The sequence below is a fragment of the Puma concolor genome, chromosome A2 (assembly GCF_028749965.1).
Source record: "Puma concolor isolate L17-30 chromosome A2, mPumCon1.1.hap2, whole genome shotgun sequence".
NCBI lineage: Eukaryota > Metazoa > Chordata > Mammalia > Carnivora > Felidae > Puma > Puma concolor.
Window position 1 is genome coordinate 134,096,894 of NC_141668.1, and position 18,715 is coordinate 134,115,608.

Sequence of the window (18,715 nt, forward strand, 5' to 3'; positions counted from 1 at the left end):
AGGCCAGTGGCTGGGAGGGCTCCAGGTGGAAGGAGGGCTTATTTAGTATGGGGAGGGCTCCTAGACCCTGGTGAGGATAAGGGCTTCCTGGGCCCTGGAAGAGGTGAGTGAGCGGGGGGCCCCTAGGGAGGCCCGGGGAAACAGAGCTCCTGGGCCCCATGGAAGGAATGCAGGATTGGGCACCCCAGGAAAGAGCTGGAGGAGTCCTACAGGACTCATGAGTCCCCAAAGGGCAGATCCCTCACTCACCTGTGCTGGTGCAGGCTGGGGCCGGGAAGCAGCAGCAGCAGCATCCAGAGGCAGCAGGGGCAGCAGATCCCTGGGATGGTGGATGGAGCAGTGAGCCATGGTCTTGCAAGCAAGGGGAATCACCACGCTGGGCTGCCCTCGGCCCTTGCCCCCTGCCCCAGCCACCTCACTAGCTCTTGCCCCAGCATCACCCTCCAGCAGGGCATGGGCAAGCCAGGCAGGGATGGGCACCTGGGGCCACAGGAGTGTCTCCCATGACCTCTGTGTCCTAGCTGTTGAATGGGCATAAGGAGTCACCCAGGGCCCCTGGAACAAGGTGGGAGAATCCAGCCCTGGAATCTTCTCTGATGGGACTTGGGGAGAATTATGGAGGGAGAGCATTTAGGGCCAGTTCATTGTCAGGATAAAAGCACAACACGAGGTCACCTTGGAGGCCGAGGTCAGTGTTTTCTTACGCAGGCCACATTCGGAGCACTCACCCAGGGATTTGGAGGAAGGAGAATAACTGATATTAATGTAAAAGAACAGAAATGCTGGACCGTGGGCACTCCTGATGCTCTTACAAAACAATGCCCATCCCTCCGTCCTCATCCTCTCCATAGTGGGGAAACTGAGGCAGTCAGGGATTTGGTCAAGATCACAGAGTGGTTTCTGGGTGTTTTGCTGATTACATGTGACCAAACTCCTTTTTCCAAAGTTCACTTCTTTAATCTTGCCAGTGATGTTTTTGGGCAACTCTGGGACAAATTTCACCTGGTTGAGGATGAAGCAAACCCATCCCGAATGAGTCCTGTTGTCATTTCCTACCAATGACCCGTGCGTCGCCTTTGTCCCTGCCCAGTCCCCCAGACAGGTTGGTACCATGTGGTGGCCTCACTAGGCTCCACAAAGGATGTCACATTGTCCCGTGACCCGGTAAGCTGGATGCAGCCCTGTGACGTGCTCTGACCAGTGAAACGTGAGTGGGAGCGAAGAGTGCCACCTTGAACACAACAGTTGGGAACAGCTGTGTCTGGCCACCTCTCTGTCCATCTCTTATGGCACCTGGTAGTTACCTATGGTGGGTGCTCTTTTATCCTGGTCCCAGGAGGACCATGGTGGACATGTGGCTTGAGCAAGGAAAAGATTTCCGTTATTACAAGCCATTAAGACTTCGGGGCCATTTGTTACGCACAATAGCATCTAGCCCATCCTAACTGGGATGCATCCTCCGTTCTCCTCTCTATGAGGCAGGCAGCACAGCCTAACATTGGAAGCATGATGTCTGTTGTCAGATACACGTGAATTTGAGTTCCAGCTCCATCCTTTTATTAACCTCTACCGCAGGCAATTACTTGGAGTCTGGGAGCCTCCATTTCTGCTCCGTAAGATGGATGGTTACATGATCTGAGGTTTGAAGGGGATTAAATGAAATGTAAATCTTTGAGTCCAGGGCCTGGCACGCACAGTGAATGCTCAGTCAACAGTAGTTGTATAGCTTTATGTCCTGATTGTCACATTCAGAAAAGCTGCAACTGGTTACAAAAGAAAAGAAGAAAGTGTTAATCCCTGTGGCCTATGTTTCCTTTCAAACTGTTTTTCAGCAAATAGGATAATATGTATATTCATTCATACCCTGCTTTTTTCCCTTGGTAAGAAATTGTTGTGATATTTTTATGTGACAAATAAAAGACCTGCATCTTCTTTTTAAATTATAGCACATTAGCTATCTTGACTTGCCTATTGCTGGACATTTCCATAGGTTGCCCATGGCACTGTAAACAAACGAAGCAGAATGAAAACTATCAGAATGCATTGTTTGCTAGAATAAATATTTGTTAACTGTTCTTTGCTCTGTATCTATGTACTAGGTTGCAATGTAGAATGTATTTCTTATTACAAATAATGTTTTAAAAGGTATGGAGTTGTTGATTTGAATTTTTTTCAAATTTTGAAACATTACACGTAATCTTTTTTTTTTTTTTAATTTCAGGAATAGAACTTAGTGATTCATTACTTACATATAGCACCTAGTGCTCATCCCAACAAGTGTCCTCCTTAATTCCCTTCACTCATTTAGCCCATCTTCTCACTCAACACCCAACCTGCAACCCTCCTTTTTTCCGTCTGTATTTAAGAGCTTCTTACAGTTTGTCTCCCTCTCTGTTTTAATATTATTTTTCTTTCCTTCCCTTCTGTTCATCTGTTTTGTTTCATAAATTCTGCATATGACTGAAATCATGTGATATTTGTCTTTGTCTTCTTTGACTTAGCATAATACACTGTACTTCCAACCACTTTGTTGCAAATGGCAAGATTTCATTCTTTCTGATCACGGAATAATATTCCATTGTGTATATATACCACATCTTCTTTATCCATTCATCAGTCGGTGGATATTTGGGATCTTTTCATACTTTGCCTATTGTTGATAATGCAGCTATGAACATTGAGGTGTTGGTGACCCTTTGAATCAGCAGTCCTGTTGCCTTTGGATAGATACCTAGTAGTACAATTGCTGCGTCATAGGGTGGTTCTGTTTTTAATTTATTTTTTTTAGGATCCTTCATACTGTTTTCCAGAGTGGGTGCACCAGTTTGCATTTCCACCTGCAATGCAAAAGGGTTCCTTTTCTATGCATGCTCACCAACATCATTTGTTGCCTGAGTTGTTAATTTTAGCCATTCTGACAGGTGTGAGGTGGTATCTCCTTGTGGTTTGGATTTGTATTTCTCTGATGATGAGTAATGTTGAGCATCTTTTCTTCTTTCTGTTAGCCATCTGGATATCTTCTTTACAAAAGCGTCTATTCCTGTCTTTTGCCCATGTCTTCATTGCATTATTTGTTTGTTAGGTGTTGCACTTTATAAGTTTTTATAGGTGTTGGATACTCACCTTTTTATGTGATATGTCTTTTGTAAGTATCTTTTACCATTCTGTCAGTTGCCTTTTAGTTTTGCTGATTGTTTGTTTCCCTCGCCGTTCAAAAGTGTTTACCTTGATGATGTCCCAATAGTTCGTTTTTGCTTTTGTTTCCCTTGCCTCCAGAGACGTGTTGAGTAAGAAGTTGCTGCGGCCAAGATCAAAGAGGTTTTTGCCTGCTTTCCCCTTGAGGATTTTGATGGCTTCCTGTCTTACATTAGGTCTTTCGTGCATTTTGAGGTGATTTTTGTGTACGGTGTAAGAAAGTGGTGCAGGTTCATTCTTCTGCATGTCACTGTCCAGTTTTCCCAGCACCACTTGCTGAAGAGACTGTCTTCATTCCATTGGATATTCTTTCCTGCTTTGTCAAAGATTAGTTGGCCACACGTCTGTGGGTCCCTTTCTGAGTTCTCTAATCTGTTCCATTCTCTATTCTGTTCTTGGGCCAGTACCATAGTGTCTTGATGATTACGGCTTTGTAATGCAGCTAGAAATCCAGAATTGTGATGCCTCTAGCTTTGGTTTTCTTTTTCAAGATTTCTTTGGCTATTTAGAGTCTTTTCTGGTTCCATACAAATTTTATGATTGTTTGTTCCAGCTCTGTGAAGAATGCTGGTGTCATTTTGATAAGGATTGCACTGAACGTGTAGATTGCTTTGAGTATTATTGACATTTTAACAACTGTTAAATTGTTCTTCCACTCCATGGGATGGTTTTCCATTTTCTTGTGTCTTTTCAGTTTCTTTCCTAAGTTTTCAGTGTATCCATTTTTCACCCCTTTGGTTAGGTTTATCCCTAGGTATTTTATCTTTTTTGGTGCAAGTTTAAGTGGGATCAATTCCTTGATTTCGCTTTCTGCTGCTTCATTGTTGGTGTATAGCAATGCAACTGATTTCTGTACGTTGATTTTATATCCTTCAACCTTGCTGACTTCATGTATAAGTTCTAACAGTTTTTTGATGGGGTCTTTTGGGTTTTCCACATAGATTACCATGGTGTCTACAAAGAGTGAAATTTTGACTTCCTCCTTGCCGATTTGGATGCCTTTAATTTTTTTTCGTTGCCTGACTGCTGAGGCTAGGAATTCCAACCCTCTGTAATAACAGTGATGAGAATGGACATCCTTGTGGGGTTCATGACTTTAGGGGAGAAAGCTCTCATTTTTTCCCCATTGAAGATGATATTAGCAGTGTGACCTTTATGATCTTGAGGTATGATCCTTCTATCCCTGCTTTCTTGCAAGTTTTTATTTAAAAAGGGTGCCATATTTTGTCACATGCTTTCAGGAACCTCTATTGAGAGGACCATGTGGTTCTTATCCTTTCTTTTATTAATGTCAGATATCACATTGATTAATTTGTGGATATTGAACCAGTCTTGCATCCCAGGATCAATCCCACTTGATTGTGGGGAATAATTATTTTAATGTGTTTTTGGATCTGGTTGGCTAGTATCTTGTTGAGAACTGTTGCAACCATGTTCATCAGGGAAACTGATTTGTAGTTGTCCTTTTAAGTGGGGTCTTTGTCCCGTTTTGGAATCAAGGTAATGCTGGCCTTGTAGAATTCGTTTGAAAGTTTTCCTTCCATTTCTATTTTTTGGAACACCTTCAAAGGAATAGGCGGTAACTCTTCTTTAAATGTTGGGTAGAATTCCTCTGGAAAGCCATCTGGCCCTGGACTCTTTGTTGGGAGATTTTTGATTACAGATTCAATTTCTTTCCTGGTGATGGGTCTGTTCAGGTTTTCTCTTTCTTCCTGTTTCAGTTTTGGTAGTTTTATGTTTCTAGGTATTTTTCCATTTCTTCCAGATTGCCCAATTTGTTGGCATATAATTGCTCACAGTATTCTCCTCTTATTGTTTGTATTTATGTGGTGTTTGTTGTGATATCTCCTCTTTCATTCATGATTTTATTTATTTGGGTCCTTTCCCTTTTCTTTTTGATCAGTCTGGCTAGGGGTGTATCTATTTTGTTAATTCTTTCAAAGGACCCTCTTCTGGATTAGTGGATCGGTTCTACTTTTTTGAAAATTTCAATATCATTGATTTCTGCCCTAATATTTATTATTTCCCTTCTTCAGCTGGTTTTGGGCTTTATTTGCTCTTCTTTCTCCAGCTCCTTTAGGTGTAAGGTTGCATTGTGTATTTGAGACTGTTCTTCCTTCCTTAAGAAGGCCTGGATTACTACATACTTGCTCTTATGACTGCCTTTCTTGCATTCCAGAGGTTTGAGGCTGTCATGTTTTCATTTTCATTGGCTTCCATGTACTTTTATATTTCCTCTTTATTTTCATGGTTAACCCGTTCATTCTATAGTAGGATTTTTTTTTTTTTATAATTTTTTTTTTCAACGTTTATTTATTTATTTTTTGGGGGGGACAGAGAGAGACAGAGCATGAACGGGGGAGGGGCAGAGAGAGAGGGAGACACAGAATCGGAAACAGGCTCCAGGCTCTGAGCCATCAGCCCAGAGCCTGACGCGGGGCTCGAACTCACGGACCGCGAGATCGCGACCTGGCTGAAGTCGGACGCTTAACCAACTGCGCCACCCAGGCGCCCCATATAGTAGGATGTTTTTTAATCTCCAGGTATCCATGGTCTTTCCAAATTTTTTCGTGTGGTTTCACAGATTTCTTGTCCAGTCCCCTGCAAGTGTTTTCACTTTCTCTCTCTTTCTCTCCAGCTACGTTCAGCGGAGTGCTTTTCTTGCACCATCCCCGTGGGCTGCACTCTCCCCCTTTCCTTTTCTCTGTCCTCTCTCTCCACAAAGAGCTCCCCCCCTCCCCGGCTTTTCTCTCCAGCAGTTCACTTATCCACACCGCATACCTGCCATGTTCTGTGGCTCAAGTGATGCAGATTATTGTCTTAATGTTCAAATCTCTTTGCTAGCTGTTCAGAATGATTTGGTGCTGATCTAACTGCATTTCCAGGATGAGACAAGCTCAGGGTCTCCATCTAGAGACCACATTTATAGCGATCAAACTCAATTTTTGGCTTACCTGAGGGTGGATGTGGCATCATCCCATTGTTCTAATAAGTATTTCTCCCACTTACTGGTGAGCATGAGTGTTCCTTGTCTTTAATATGCTTCCTGATCCTTCATATTTTTATCAGCTATTTATTGGTTGTCTCCCAGAAGGAATACTTAGGTATGAATCAGGAGATGTGACCTTCCACTCAGACTGAGAAGTAACAAGACAGTTCATAAATCTTGTGTAAGGGAGTACTCTGGATGCAGGATTAGAAATTGCTGTCCAGCTTCCCTGCCTCTCCTTTTACACCACCCAAGTTACATTAACACGTCTCACACATCATCTCATCTTCCAAAATAGACATTTTCTTTATTTCAGCATCTTGTGTTTAGTGCCCATTCAGTGAATCAACTCCTTGAAATGTAACCACCCATCATAGCTCTTATCTGATACCAAGAGATTGGTCTTCAAGGGGGCATAGTTGGACACAACAAGGTCCACAAGTGGGACCATAGCCTCATTGACTACCATGCACTGGGACTTAGATGTGTATGATTGATAGAAAATGTCCTTGACAGTCAGCTGAAGGGTTCCAGGCATAAAGGTGATTCCTGAAAATGGCAAAAGAGAAGACTTCAATCATATCTTTAAAGTAGATACCATTACCGTAACCATCCTGGCAGGCACATGAGATCTCTTTCAATACTAGCCTTCTAGGCTATCACCTCTCCACTGGGCCAGCACCCAAATAGCAGCTTTGGTGTAAATGGACTCTGAGCCCTCTGAGCATTTTTGCCATTACCTTTTCCTCTCAAGCGGTCAATAATTTACATGGGTAGGTGTCAGATTAATTGCTATTTGAAAGACAGCCTGATTTTGAAACTGTGTGATGCAAGGGGGTTGTGGAAACTTCCTCTATGTTGGTGCCTCTAGTGTGAAAATAGCCACTGCTGTGGATTGCTGGATTTGCACTGGACACAAACATTCCTTCCTCTTTTCTTCTGGCTGATCGATAGTGTTTCTTCCATCCATTTATCACATATTTGGGGACTATTATGTGACTGACACATGCAGGGTACATCTGTCTGCCGCAGGCTGCTCTATGATTATGTCAAGCAGAGGCTTCCCTTGATTTCACAAGCTTGGAGAATTAGAATATTTCTGGGAACAACTGACGATGACAATGTCTGTCTTGTACTAAAGGTTACATACCCTATTACAGGCCTCTTGGTTTTGGAAAAGCATCTGGTGTACCAGTGTGGGCCTTGGCCACACCTCCCACCTTTGTCTTTTGTGTCTCAGATGGAAATATCTTAAGGACAATAATAAAAAGTCCCTGTTCAAAACTGATGGTTGCCAGAGCACAAGTAACAACAAGTGTTGGCAAAGGTGTAGAGAGAGAAGAACCCTCTTGCATTGTTGGTGGAAATGCAAACTGCTGCAGCCATTCTTGAAAACAGTATGGAGGGTCCTCAAATAGTTAAAATAGGAGCGCCTGGGTGGCTCATTCAGTTAAGCATTCAACTCTTGATTTCAGCTAAGGTCTTTATCTCATGGTTCATGAGATTGAGCCCTGCCTCAGGTTCCACACTGACAGCATTGATCCTGCTTGGGATTCTCTCTCTCGCCCCTCTCTCTCTGCCCCTGCCCCCAATCACATACACACACTCATTCTCAAATGAACATTCTTAAAAAGTTAACAATAGAACTGCCCTACAATTCAGCAATTGTAGTACTAGGTACTCACCCAAAGAATACAAAAATACCAACTCAAAAGGATACATGCACCCCGATGTTTATAGCAGCATTGCCTCAACAGCCAAAGTATAGAAGGAGCCCAAATGGCCATTGAACAATGAATGGATAATGAAGAATCGGTGTATATGTATATAATGGAGTATTACTCAGACTACAGAAAAAATGACATCTTGCCATTTGCAAAGACATGGATGGAAGTAGTTTATGAACTAGTTCCTAAGTGAAATAAGTAAAATCAGTCAGTCAGAGAAAGACAAACATATGATTTCACTCACATGTGGAATATAAGAAACAAAACAGATGAACGTAAGGGAAGGTAAGGAAAAATAAGATAAAAACAGCGAGGGAGGCAAAGCCTGAGAGACTTCTAACTATAGAGAACAAACTGAGTATTGGTGGATGGGAAGTGGTTGGGGGGATGGGCTAAATGGCTAATGGGCATTAAGGAGCCCACTTGTGATAACCGCTGGCTGCTATGTGTAAGTGATGAATCACTAAATTCTACTCCTGCAATCAGTACTACACTACAGGTTAACTAAGTTGCATTTAAATAACATCTTGGAAGGAGGGGTGCCTGGGTGGCTCAATCGGTTGAGCGTCCGACTTTGGCTCAGGTCACAAAATCGCAGTCTGTGAGTTCGAGCCCCGCATCAGGCTCTGTGTTGACAGCTGGGAGCCTGGAGCCTGCTTGGGATTCTGTGTCTCCTTCTCTCTCTGCTGCTCCCCCGCTCATGCTCTGTCTCTGTCTCTCTCTCTCTCTCTCTCTCTCTCTCTCTCTCTCTCTCAAAAATAAATAAACATTAAACGAATTTTAAATAAAATCCTGGAAGGAAAAAAATCAACTTTGGCAAAGATGTAGAGAAATCAGAACTTTCAAACACTGCTTGTGGAAGTGTGAACTGGTACAGCTACTCTGGAAAACAGTTTGGCAATTTCTTAATAAGTTAAAAATGGAGTTGCCATATGGCACAGCAATTTCATTCCAAGGTATAAACCCAAGTGAATTGAAGACATATATTATTCTCACAAAAACTTCTACATAAATGTTCATAGGAGCACTATTCACAATTCCTGAAATGTGGAAACAACCCAGTTGTTCATCAACTGGTGACCAGATACATCAAAGGTGGTAAAACCGTACAAGGGGATATTGTCTAGTCATCAAAAGCCATGCAGTACTGTCACATGTGTAGATGAACTTCAAGAACATTGTGCTAAGTGAAAGAAGCAAAAGTCCATGTCTTGTATAATTCCATTTATATGAAATCTCCAGAACAGGCAGATCCAAGAGACATAAGTAGATTAGTGGTCGCCAGGGAATTGGCGTGGGAGGAATTGAGATATGGGCTTTCTTCTCAGAATGATAATAATATTTTAGACTTAGTGGTAATAGTTGTGCAACATCAGGACTAAAATAAAAGCGACTGGACTGTCCATTTTCAAATGGTCAGAATGACGGCTTTTAAGTGTTGTCAATTTCACCTTTTTTTTTTACATTTTTTCATTTTTTAGTATGTTTTAAATGTGAAATTTATTGTCATTGGTTTCCATACAACACCCAGTGCTCATCCCAACAGGTGCCCTCCTCAATGCCCATCGCCCACTTTCCCCTCCCTCCCACCCCCCATTGACCCTCAGTGTTTTCTCAGTTTTTAAGAGTCTCTCTCTTATGGTTTGGCTCCTCCTTCTCTAACATTTTTTTTAAAAAATAAAAAAATTGAAAGCTTCAAAAAATAAAAATAAAAATAACCAAAAAGGAGCATTTCAAACATAAAGAACAAGAAAAACATGTCCCTGGTTTCCATAAGATTAAAGTCATACAGCCTTGCAGATACTAATACATGAGATAAAGTCTGTAACTTTCTGGAATGTCATTGGCTATGATGATTTATGATGCATCGTGTGAATAAAACATATGTAATCCTGCACTGACTGTTCCTTCCTCAGAGAAGTCTCTTCTTTGTGAAGATTTTGTATCCTGGGTGGCTATCTTAACTTGGGCTTAAATGAAAGTCTTCTCCCTTCTGTCTAAAATTAAAAAACAAACAAACAACTTTTATTCACTTTGAATCAACATAGTTGTTTTGCAGTGTTGCTCAACTCTCCTATTTCCTTGTTGATCTTTTGTGTAGTTGTTCTATCCATGATTAACAGTGGGATATTGAAATCTCATTCTGGGAAGTATACTTCTGAATAAAAAAGGGAAGTTTAGAGTAATGATGCTGCTTTCCTTGGTGACCCTTTCCCAAAGTATCGTCCTAAACTTTTTTTTTTTTTAATTTTTTCAACGTTTATTTACTTTTGGGACAGAGAGAGACAGAGCATGAACGGGGGAGGGGCAGAGAGAGAGGGAGACACAGAATCGGAAGCAGGCTCCAGGCTCGAGCCATCAGCCCAGAGCCCGAAGCGGGGCTCGAACTCACGGACTGCGAGATCGTGACCTGGCTGAAGTCGGACGCTTAACCGACTGCGCCACCCAGGCGCCCCCGTCCTAAACTATTTTTAAGCAGAAGCAATACAATGAAAACAAAGGTATAGTCCCCCAGAGTGGCTTCTTTGCAGTGGGAATATGCATGTTGTGCTACCTCCTTGCAGCATCCTTTCCTGATTTTCTAGCTGAAGGGAGTTTCTTTTCCTTCTGAATTCCTTGTCAATTTACCGAGGACCTTCCTGCTTGCATTAAATTGCTCCTTCATCATCTCATCTCCCCTAGGAGTGTTTCAGCCCCTCTGAGGGTAGAACTTTGTCTCATTCATCCTTAGCTCCAGCTTCTTGCTCAGCGATTTTCATTCCATGGACTTTTGATAACATTTCAGAATACACGTTCAGAAGAAACGTATCATTGCTATTTGCCCACAGAGTGGTTTTAAACATGTATTATTTCACATGTGGTTTAGAGTATGGACTGTGGAGCTGGGGTCAAGATGGCAGCATGGGAGGATCGTGAACTCACCTCCTCCCATGAACACAAGAATTCAACAGCTGCTTATGGAACAATTCCCTCTGAAAAGGATCTGAAAGATAGCTTAACAGTGTCTGTACAATAACGGATAAAAGGATAAAATATATGGAAACAGGAGAGGCCGAGACACAGTCTCACAAGAAACCCCACTCCAGGTGTGGTGACCCACAGTCAGGAGGATCTCATAATACAGAAGTTGTCCCAGAGGACTGAGGGGTTTGTGAGCTACCTCAGGCACCCCAACTCTTGGGAACTACATGGCAAAGATGAGCCTCCAAGCATAGGGCCTTCAAAAAATAGGACTTACTTCCTGAAGTACTCAAGGGCTTCTGTTGAGCCGTGGTGTGGCTCACTCCTGTCTTGTCTTCTTTGTGCCTCCCACACCTGGCATTCTCAAGGATACCTGCTCTTTGAATGCTCTTCAGGATTTTTTGTTTTTTAACTACAAGCCTATTATTAGGCAAAAGCAATAGGCTGAGCCATGTGTGGGAACTTATAATGGCAAACACTTCATGGGAAATCTCCAGGGAACATGTGCTTTGAGTTTCCTAGGAACCTCCTAATTCCAAAAAATATTTATATTTTGGAGCCTCTCAGAGGCTAAGATTTCCTTGAGGTGATAAATGGCCTACAAGGTAGTTAAGCACTCTCTATGGATAATTTGTGTTTCATTTTCACAATAACACACAAGTCTGACTCTATTACTGTGCCCATTTCACACATAAGGAAACTGAGGCTCAGAGAGGGATGATATTACAAAAGTGGCAGTTCGTGGAACTGAGATGAAACCTTAGGCCTGTTTATAGACCCCCACACAATGGGAAGAATTCAGGCATCAGATGGACATCCTTTTACCACCTCTCCATTCTGTGAATGACTGAGACTGGAATCCCATAGGAGCCTCTGTCCCAGGGGCCCCTCTCCCATGTCTTACCCAATCGCACCCAGGCCAGGCAGCTCCAGTAGGTTTCTGGTGCTGGGCGCAGGAATATCTTCAGTTGGTCCCCATGGCTGAGGGCCCATGTGTCAGAGAGGATGCTAGCCACTTTCTGGGAGAGCTTAATCATTCTTCCAGAGCTCCCTTTGTCTTCTTCTCCTTTGGGGTCATTGATTATCTCATCTAATCTCTGCAACAACGCTAAGAAACAGGTACCATTGACATCTCCATTTGACTGATGACAAAACTAAGGTTTTAGCTAAGCAGTTTCCTCAAGGACATTTGGTTTTAGTGACAAGGCCAGGATTTAAACACAAACCTGTTTGGCTGCCAAGCCTGTGTTTTTAGTCACTTGCTAGAACACCTCTCCTGTGAATTTGTACTTTCTAGGGCCAGGCATGGATGGGGTTTGAATCTCATGATCTTTGGTTATGAAACAGACACCTTACCAGGGGGTCTTTGCCAACATTTCAAAGTTGAAAAACTTTTTTGGTTTTACCTTTTCAAGTTGGGACCTTTGGTTTAGCACATCCTTTATCAAATTAAAGTGTGGAGAATTGTTTTGCCTTGGGTCTTGGAGTCAGAAAATTTGAAGGTCCAAGTAGCAGTTTTTCTCCTTGGTCCTCATCAGGCACACCAGGTCACAGAGAAGATTTGAAACCGGCTCCACATTTGTCTCGGGGAACCACCTAGGCAAGTTGGAGAAAAGGCAGTGTGTCGGTACGTGTCTCAGAGAGATCATCTTTGAGGTCATAGTGCTGCGAACGAATCCATAAGGTCAACAATTTCTTTATGAATACAAACAAGAGTCAGACTGCTGGAGAGAAAGAAATGGAACACAAATATCTACCAACTTCAACAACAGACTCTATTAAGGGACTTGGGATATTGGGAGGATGGGGGAGCTGTTGTCCCTGTCTCCTCTGAGAAGTGCTTACCGTTTGCAATTTCAATGCCAGCTCTGGGGCAGGAGGAACTTTCCCAGACTTGGAACAAACCAAGTACTGGATCACTTTCATTGGCTCCTAGGCCTAAAAGACAATCTCCTTTGCCTGTGGAAGGTGGGGCTTGGGGGCGGTGAGGCAAAATGAAACAATGAATATATCTTGACTTTTAATAGTATGTCAAGAGAAATAGGCCACAGACTATAGTGCCAGGTGTGGTAGACTTTAAGATAACAGACACAGAAGTCGAGTAAGATTTTATCACAAAGTCTTGCCCTGATGAAAGAGATTGCTCATCAGTCACAAGAGCCCTGAGCCCTCAACACTGAACCCACAAAAATGTCAGGGTTTCTTTTAAAAACTGTCACATTGAAAGTCCTCTAGATATTGTCCCATAAGACTGTCTCATAACAAAGTTTGTAGCATTTAGATCTGGAGAGGAGACCTTGTGATACTCAGCAGAAGAGGGAAAGGTAGACCTTAGAGTCTCGAGTTAGCAAAATCTAAGAAGGTTATTTAAAAGGAGGTATTGATAATATACATTTCAAAGCAGTCCCAGTATTTAACAAAATATCGAACGTGTATGCTTTGTTGGAATTTTAACTTCATTTTTCTAACTGTGTGATGTGTAAATTTATCTGTTTCAGGTGGCTGGCGCTCTTCTTCCCAATTCCCATCCATGTTTGCAAACATAGAAAAGAGTAAACAATGACTGCTTTGGGTTATTGATAGATTTATTCAAGTTCTAGAAACTCGGGATTAGTGATTTTCATTTGATGATACTGGCATATCATCAATGTACTCAACATTAGAACAAAAATACTTGTAACAAATCATGAGAGTTCAAATGCTGTTATTAGCTTCCTACTGTCTACAATACGAACAAATTCTTTAGAGCAATGTCTGGTTAGATATAGGTTCGGTTGCTTCAACAAACACACCCAGTAACTTATTCCTTCCTTCCTGAATAGACTGGGCATATGCAGTCCATAGCTGGCTTAGCAGCTCCACCCTCTCAGGGACTCAGGTTCCTTCTGTGAAGGTGCTCCACCACCTCTAGGGTAGAACTGAGAGGACTCAGCATCATGTCCACATCCAGGAAGTGGGAAGTGAACGTGGGAAAGGGGAGGACATGCCTCTAGCTTCAGAGAATAACCAGAAAGTTTTCCATATCACTTCTGCTCACATTTAATTGGTCTGAACTTAGTCGCCTGGCTGTACGTAGCTTCGTGAGAGGCTGGGAAATGTGGTCTTTCCTTTTGAGTGGTTATGTGTTCGGCCAGAAATAGGGCATTCCATTTCTATGAGAGAACTGAGGGCATGACTATTGAGTGACCACTAACAGTTTCTGTCAGGGTCCACCCCTTTGATTAAACAACTGTCCGCAAATACACACAGAGCATCATCCCCACGCATAGAACATTGTCATATTCAAGAAATATAACCTCCAGGTCTCATAGAATGACTACATCTGGGTCAAAATTTAGTATCTCTTGTTACTCCCTGGTTCTCTCCATTCAGTAGGGATAGAATTCCTCTCTGACAAACTATAAACTAAAGCATGAGTTATGTCTAGTCTCCAAACCAACCAATATCTATCCCTGGAGTAGGATATTGCTATAAAAACTCCAATACTGGAAAGAGAAGAGTGAATAATGAGGTAACATAGGTCCCTAGCAATGATCCAACTCCTCTGGGCATGAATTATGACAGAACCCTGTCCTGGCGCTCTTTCGGGCCTCAGTTCATTCAGTAGGTCCTGATTCTGCTGTCTGGGAAGCATTCCTTCCTCTGCTGTCATCTTTAGCTTTTGTCTTTCCCTCTGGAACATTCTTTCATGTTCATCATCCTCTGTGGACAAATCTGAGGTGGATGTTTGGAAGAATATACCCTTCTTGAGGACAGGATGGCTTTTGCAGCCCACTTCCTGCTGCGCAGAAAGGGGATCATAAGGATTGTATTAGAGGTCAAACTAGTCTATGCCTTATTGACAATGGCGTTACAAGAAAGGATATGCTCTCTCCTCCCCATTTTCCTAGGCTATGGTTTCTTTTGCAAGAAAATTCCCTCAAACATTTAGGCTTCTGGTCTACTTTTATGTCTGTCAAATTCCATATGTAAATAATCATAGTGAAATATTTTGTTCAGGCATAGTTTTGGGGCCTGAAAACTCTGGTCTTCTGTGTAGCTTGTTCTGGGCTTTACCAAGTCTCCCTACTAAATCAATGAGAGCTATTTTGCACTTAGCCAGTTTACCTTGAGTCAGCCATATTGGGGAGGTGACTGAGAAAGGCTTGGGTGTCCTGTCCTGCTTAGGCTACCTATTGAAAGCCACGTGTAATTCCTTCAGTTTGGGGTGCAGAAGTTTTTGCCTCTCTCAGGCTTTGGCGGCACTAGTCACTCTCGTTGCCGCCAAATTGGATTGTCATCTACAGGCAGAAAGAGCTTCCTTAGAAGAGCTGTATACCCCTGAATCAGTGCTGGCAGACTGGCCGACCCTAGCCTGAGGTCTGTTTGTGGCAGGTTCCTGGTGAAAGTGGCAAAATGCATCCCACAGACACCACGTTCCAAATATTACGATTAATTTCTTCTTGAGTTTCAGGTTCTGATCGCATGTGATCCGCCACGAGAATGATCATAGACAACAGCTTAGTGTTTTGTCACAACATAAAAACTGTCACCAGACTTGCCACCAGACTGTAATACCTGTGCCTTCCCACCTACTGCCTGCCCACCAAACCTATGCCACTTATGTTGGGTTCTACACTAGCAGCCACTCCCTTCTCTTATCAAATTCTGTAATAGTTTGGATATAGAGCGCGTTGCTCTAACAGGGGCTATAAATAACCGTGGCTTCAACAAAATATGTATTTCTCTTTCATGTAACAGTCTAGGTATATGTTCAAACCCACAATGGTTACCCTATAGTGTCAGATACCCAGGATTCTGTATGCTTGCTCTGTGGTTCCTTACTGACAAGGTCAAAGATGACTCAGTACAGCAGATCTGCTTGCAGCCAGCAGGCAAGGAAAATGGGGAGGGGAGAGCGTATCCTTTCTTTTAACGCCATTGCCCATAGCACACCTCACTTCCATTTGCATTCTGTTGACCATAACTTAACACTTCCTGGTAATGTAAAGGCTCAGTCTACAAAGCCATGTACCCAACCAAATATCAGGAATTCTCTCAATATGAGAGAAGGTGGGAATGGATGTTAGGTGGCAACAAGCAGTACTGTTGCCAAGTCAATAATCCTGACTCCACTCTTCACTTCCCAGCCTCTCCTCAACATATGGTCATCTGGGTTCTGGCCTTCACCTCCCAGTTGTATCATTCCCACCGAGGTCATCCTGTCGTAGCTCAATGCAAGTTGTCTCTTGCCCTTCTCGATCCCACTGTAGCAACTGACCCATCAGACCTCTCCCTCTCTCCCAACCCCAATAGCTAATCATCAAGACCTCTCACGTGTATGTCTTGAAACAATTGCCTCATCGTCCCACTACTTCCAGTCTTGCGCAACTAACATAGGCCAGGCCACCATCATCTCATGCGCAGCCTTAAAATTGGCCTGTTTACTTTTCCTGCCACCCACTTCCATTTCACGTCAACCCATTCTCCATCTCCAATCAGAATGATCTTTTAACAATGAAAGCTCAGCAATCAGTCAGTGAATGATTGAAATTCTTCAATGGCTTCTCAGTACTTTCCGGAAAAGCACAAAGTTCTTTACTGGTTTGCAAGGTCCTGCAGAAGCAGGCTTTGGTTACTTCTCCAGCTTCATCTCTTAAAAGAAGCCTGTATTCTCTCCTCACCTTTTTGCTCCAGGTATACTGAAGTACCACGTATGTATCTATTTCCCAGGTCCTCTTGTATCTCTGGTGGCTGTTACTATGTTTCAGGCATTATCCAAAGTCATTTTCACACATTGGAATTTTGTTCATTTATCTCTTTATTTTGGTCTTTATTTACTTACTTATTTATTGTTTTTGATGAATAAAAATTTTATGTATTTGAGACTTACAATGTGATATGTTGATACATGCATACACTGACAAGTGAGAACCACAATGAAACTAGTTAACATATCCATCACCACCCATAGCTACTTTGTTTTTGTGGTGTGGTTAGAATGCTTGAGATCTGCTCTCTTCGTCAATTTCAAGTATACGATATGGTATTGTTAACTGTAGTCACCGTACTGTACGTTAGGTCGCTAGAACTTGTGCATCTTACAATGGAAAGTTTGTACGTTTTGATCAGTATCTCCCCCTTTTGCCCATCCTCCAGCCTCTGGTAACTACCCTTCAACTCTCTGTCTCTACAAGTTCAACTTTTCTTTAGACGAAGAGTTCACATGTGCATGAGATTATACAATATCTGTCTGTTTGCGTCTGACTAATTTCACTTAGAATCATGTCCTCTGGGTTCACCCACGTTGTCAGAAATGGTAGAACTTCCTTCTTTCTTCTGGCCAGATACTATTCCACTGAATGCACAGGCCATTTTTCTTTCTTTTGATGGGCACTTCAAGTTGTTTCCATATCTTGGCTACTGAATAATATCGCAATGAACATGGGAGTACAGATGTCTCATTGAGATAGTGATCTACACCCAGAAGTGGGATTGCTGGATCATATGGTATTTCTATTTTTAACTTTTTGAGAACCCCCAAACTGTTTTCCACAATGGCTGTACCAATTTACATTCCTGGAAATAGTGCTTAAGGGTTCACTTTTCCTCCACATCCTTGCCCACAGTTGTTATCTTTTGACTTTTGGAGAATAGCCATCCTAACAAACAGGTGTGAGGTAATAGCTCATTGTGGTTTGGGTTTGCATTTGCCTGACAATTAGCGATGTTGAGCATCTTTTCTCATACCGGTTAGCCTTCTGTATGTCTTCTTTGGAAAAAGTCTATTTGGGTCCTTGCCCACTTTTTCACCCTGTTATATGGTTTCTTTGCTGTTGACTTTGGGAAAATTGTAAGAGGAAACTTTATTTAAAGTGGAAGTGTTGAATTACTCTATTGTATACCTGAAACGAATGCAACACTGTATGCTAATGAACTGGAAAGAAAATAAAACCTTAAAGAAAATGGAGTCAGGGGGCCAGAAGGGGGAAGCTCACAGGCTCTACCACGTGTCATTTCCTGCAGACCCACTGGAAGGAGACATATCTTGTAAGCTGACACTACTTCAGCTACTGCTATACTACCTCAGCAAGAGGAAGAAAGGTCTTTCTTCTTCCCTCATGATGGCCCAGCTGATGACGGTCACAACTTAAGCAATGAAAAGCCACTATACTTGGATCTCCCAGTGTACTCCAAAGGACTTTTACTAGATCATAGCCCTCCCAATTTCTTCCTTTCCTCTACAAAAGTGTTCCTCTCCTTTGTTCTCCAGACTTGCTATAGCTTCCTTCTCCCAAGGGGCAGTTCTCTGCTATTCCTAAATAAGCCATTTTCTTTTGTGGTAACATAACTGGTAGTTTTATTTTTAAGGTTAACTATTCATGTGAACTCCTTATTTGTTTTGTATATTAACTCTTTCTTGGAGATGGTCTGCAAATGTATTCTCCGATTCTGTAGGTTGCTTTTCCATTTTGTTGATGGTTTCCTTCCCTTTCCTTCCCTGTGCTTTTTAGTTTGATGTGGCCCAATTTTAATTATAATTAATTATAATTATTTATATATATATATTTATATATATTTATATATATAAATATATATGATATATAAAAAATAAATATATTTTTTATATTTAAATATATATATATTTATATAAATATATAATATATATATTTATTTATATTTTTTGTGCATTATGTGCATTATATTTTGTGCATTTTGTGTATATTTTGTGCATTATAAAATATAAATATATATTTATATATATATATAAATATATATATATTTATATATATTTATATATATATATTTTTATAATAATAATATTTATAATTATATATTATTATATATATTTGTATTTATATAA

The 18,715-nt window shown here is 41.8% G+C and overlaps 1 protein-coding gene across 7 annotated transcripts in view; it reads right to left on the reverse strand.

Moving 5' to 3' along the window:
- The window catches only part of LOC147583527 (transport and Golgi organization protein 1 homolog), a 136,500-nt gene that overhangs the window by 15,391 nt on the left and 102,394 nt on the right, over positions 1-18,715 (reverse strand). The window contains exons 4-6 of one of the 7 annotated variants that reach the window (XR_015241892.1): positions 11,777-12,468; positions 10,834-10,916; positions 9,530-9,908 (exon numbers count right to left, since the gene is read on the reverse strand). The exons of 1 other annotated variant lie outside the window; for it this stretch is intronic. The gene's annotated coding sequence lies outside the window, so the exon portion shown is untranslated. Of the gene's footprint in view, positions 1-6,466; positions 6,734-9,529; positions 9,909-10,583; positions 10,917-11,776; positions 12,469-18,715 lie in introns of those variants that run through there. 5 more of the 7 variants (XR_015241896.1, XR_015241894.1, XR_015241891.1 and 2 more) reach the window with 5 other exon arrangements.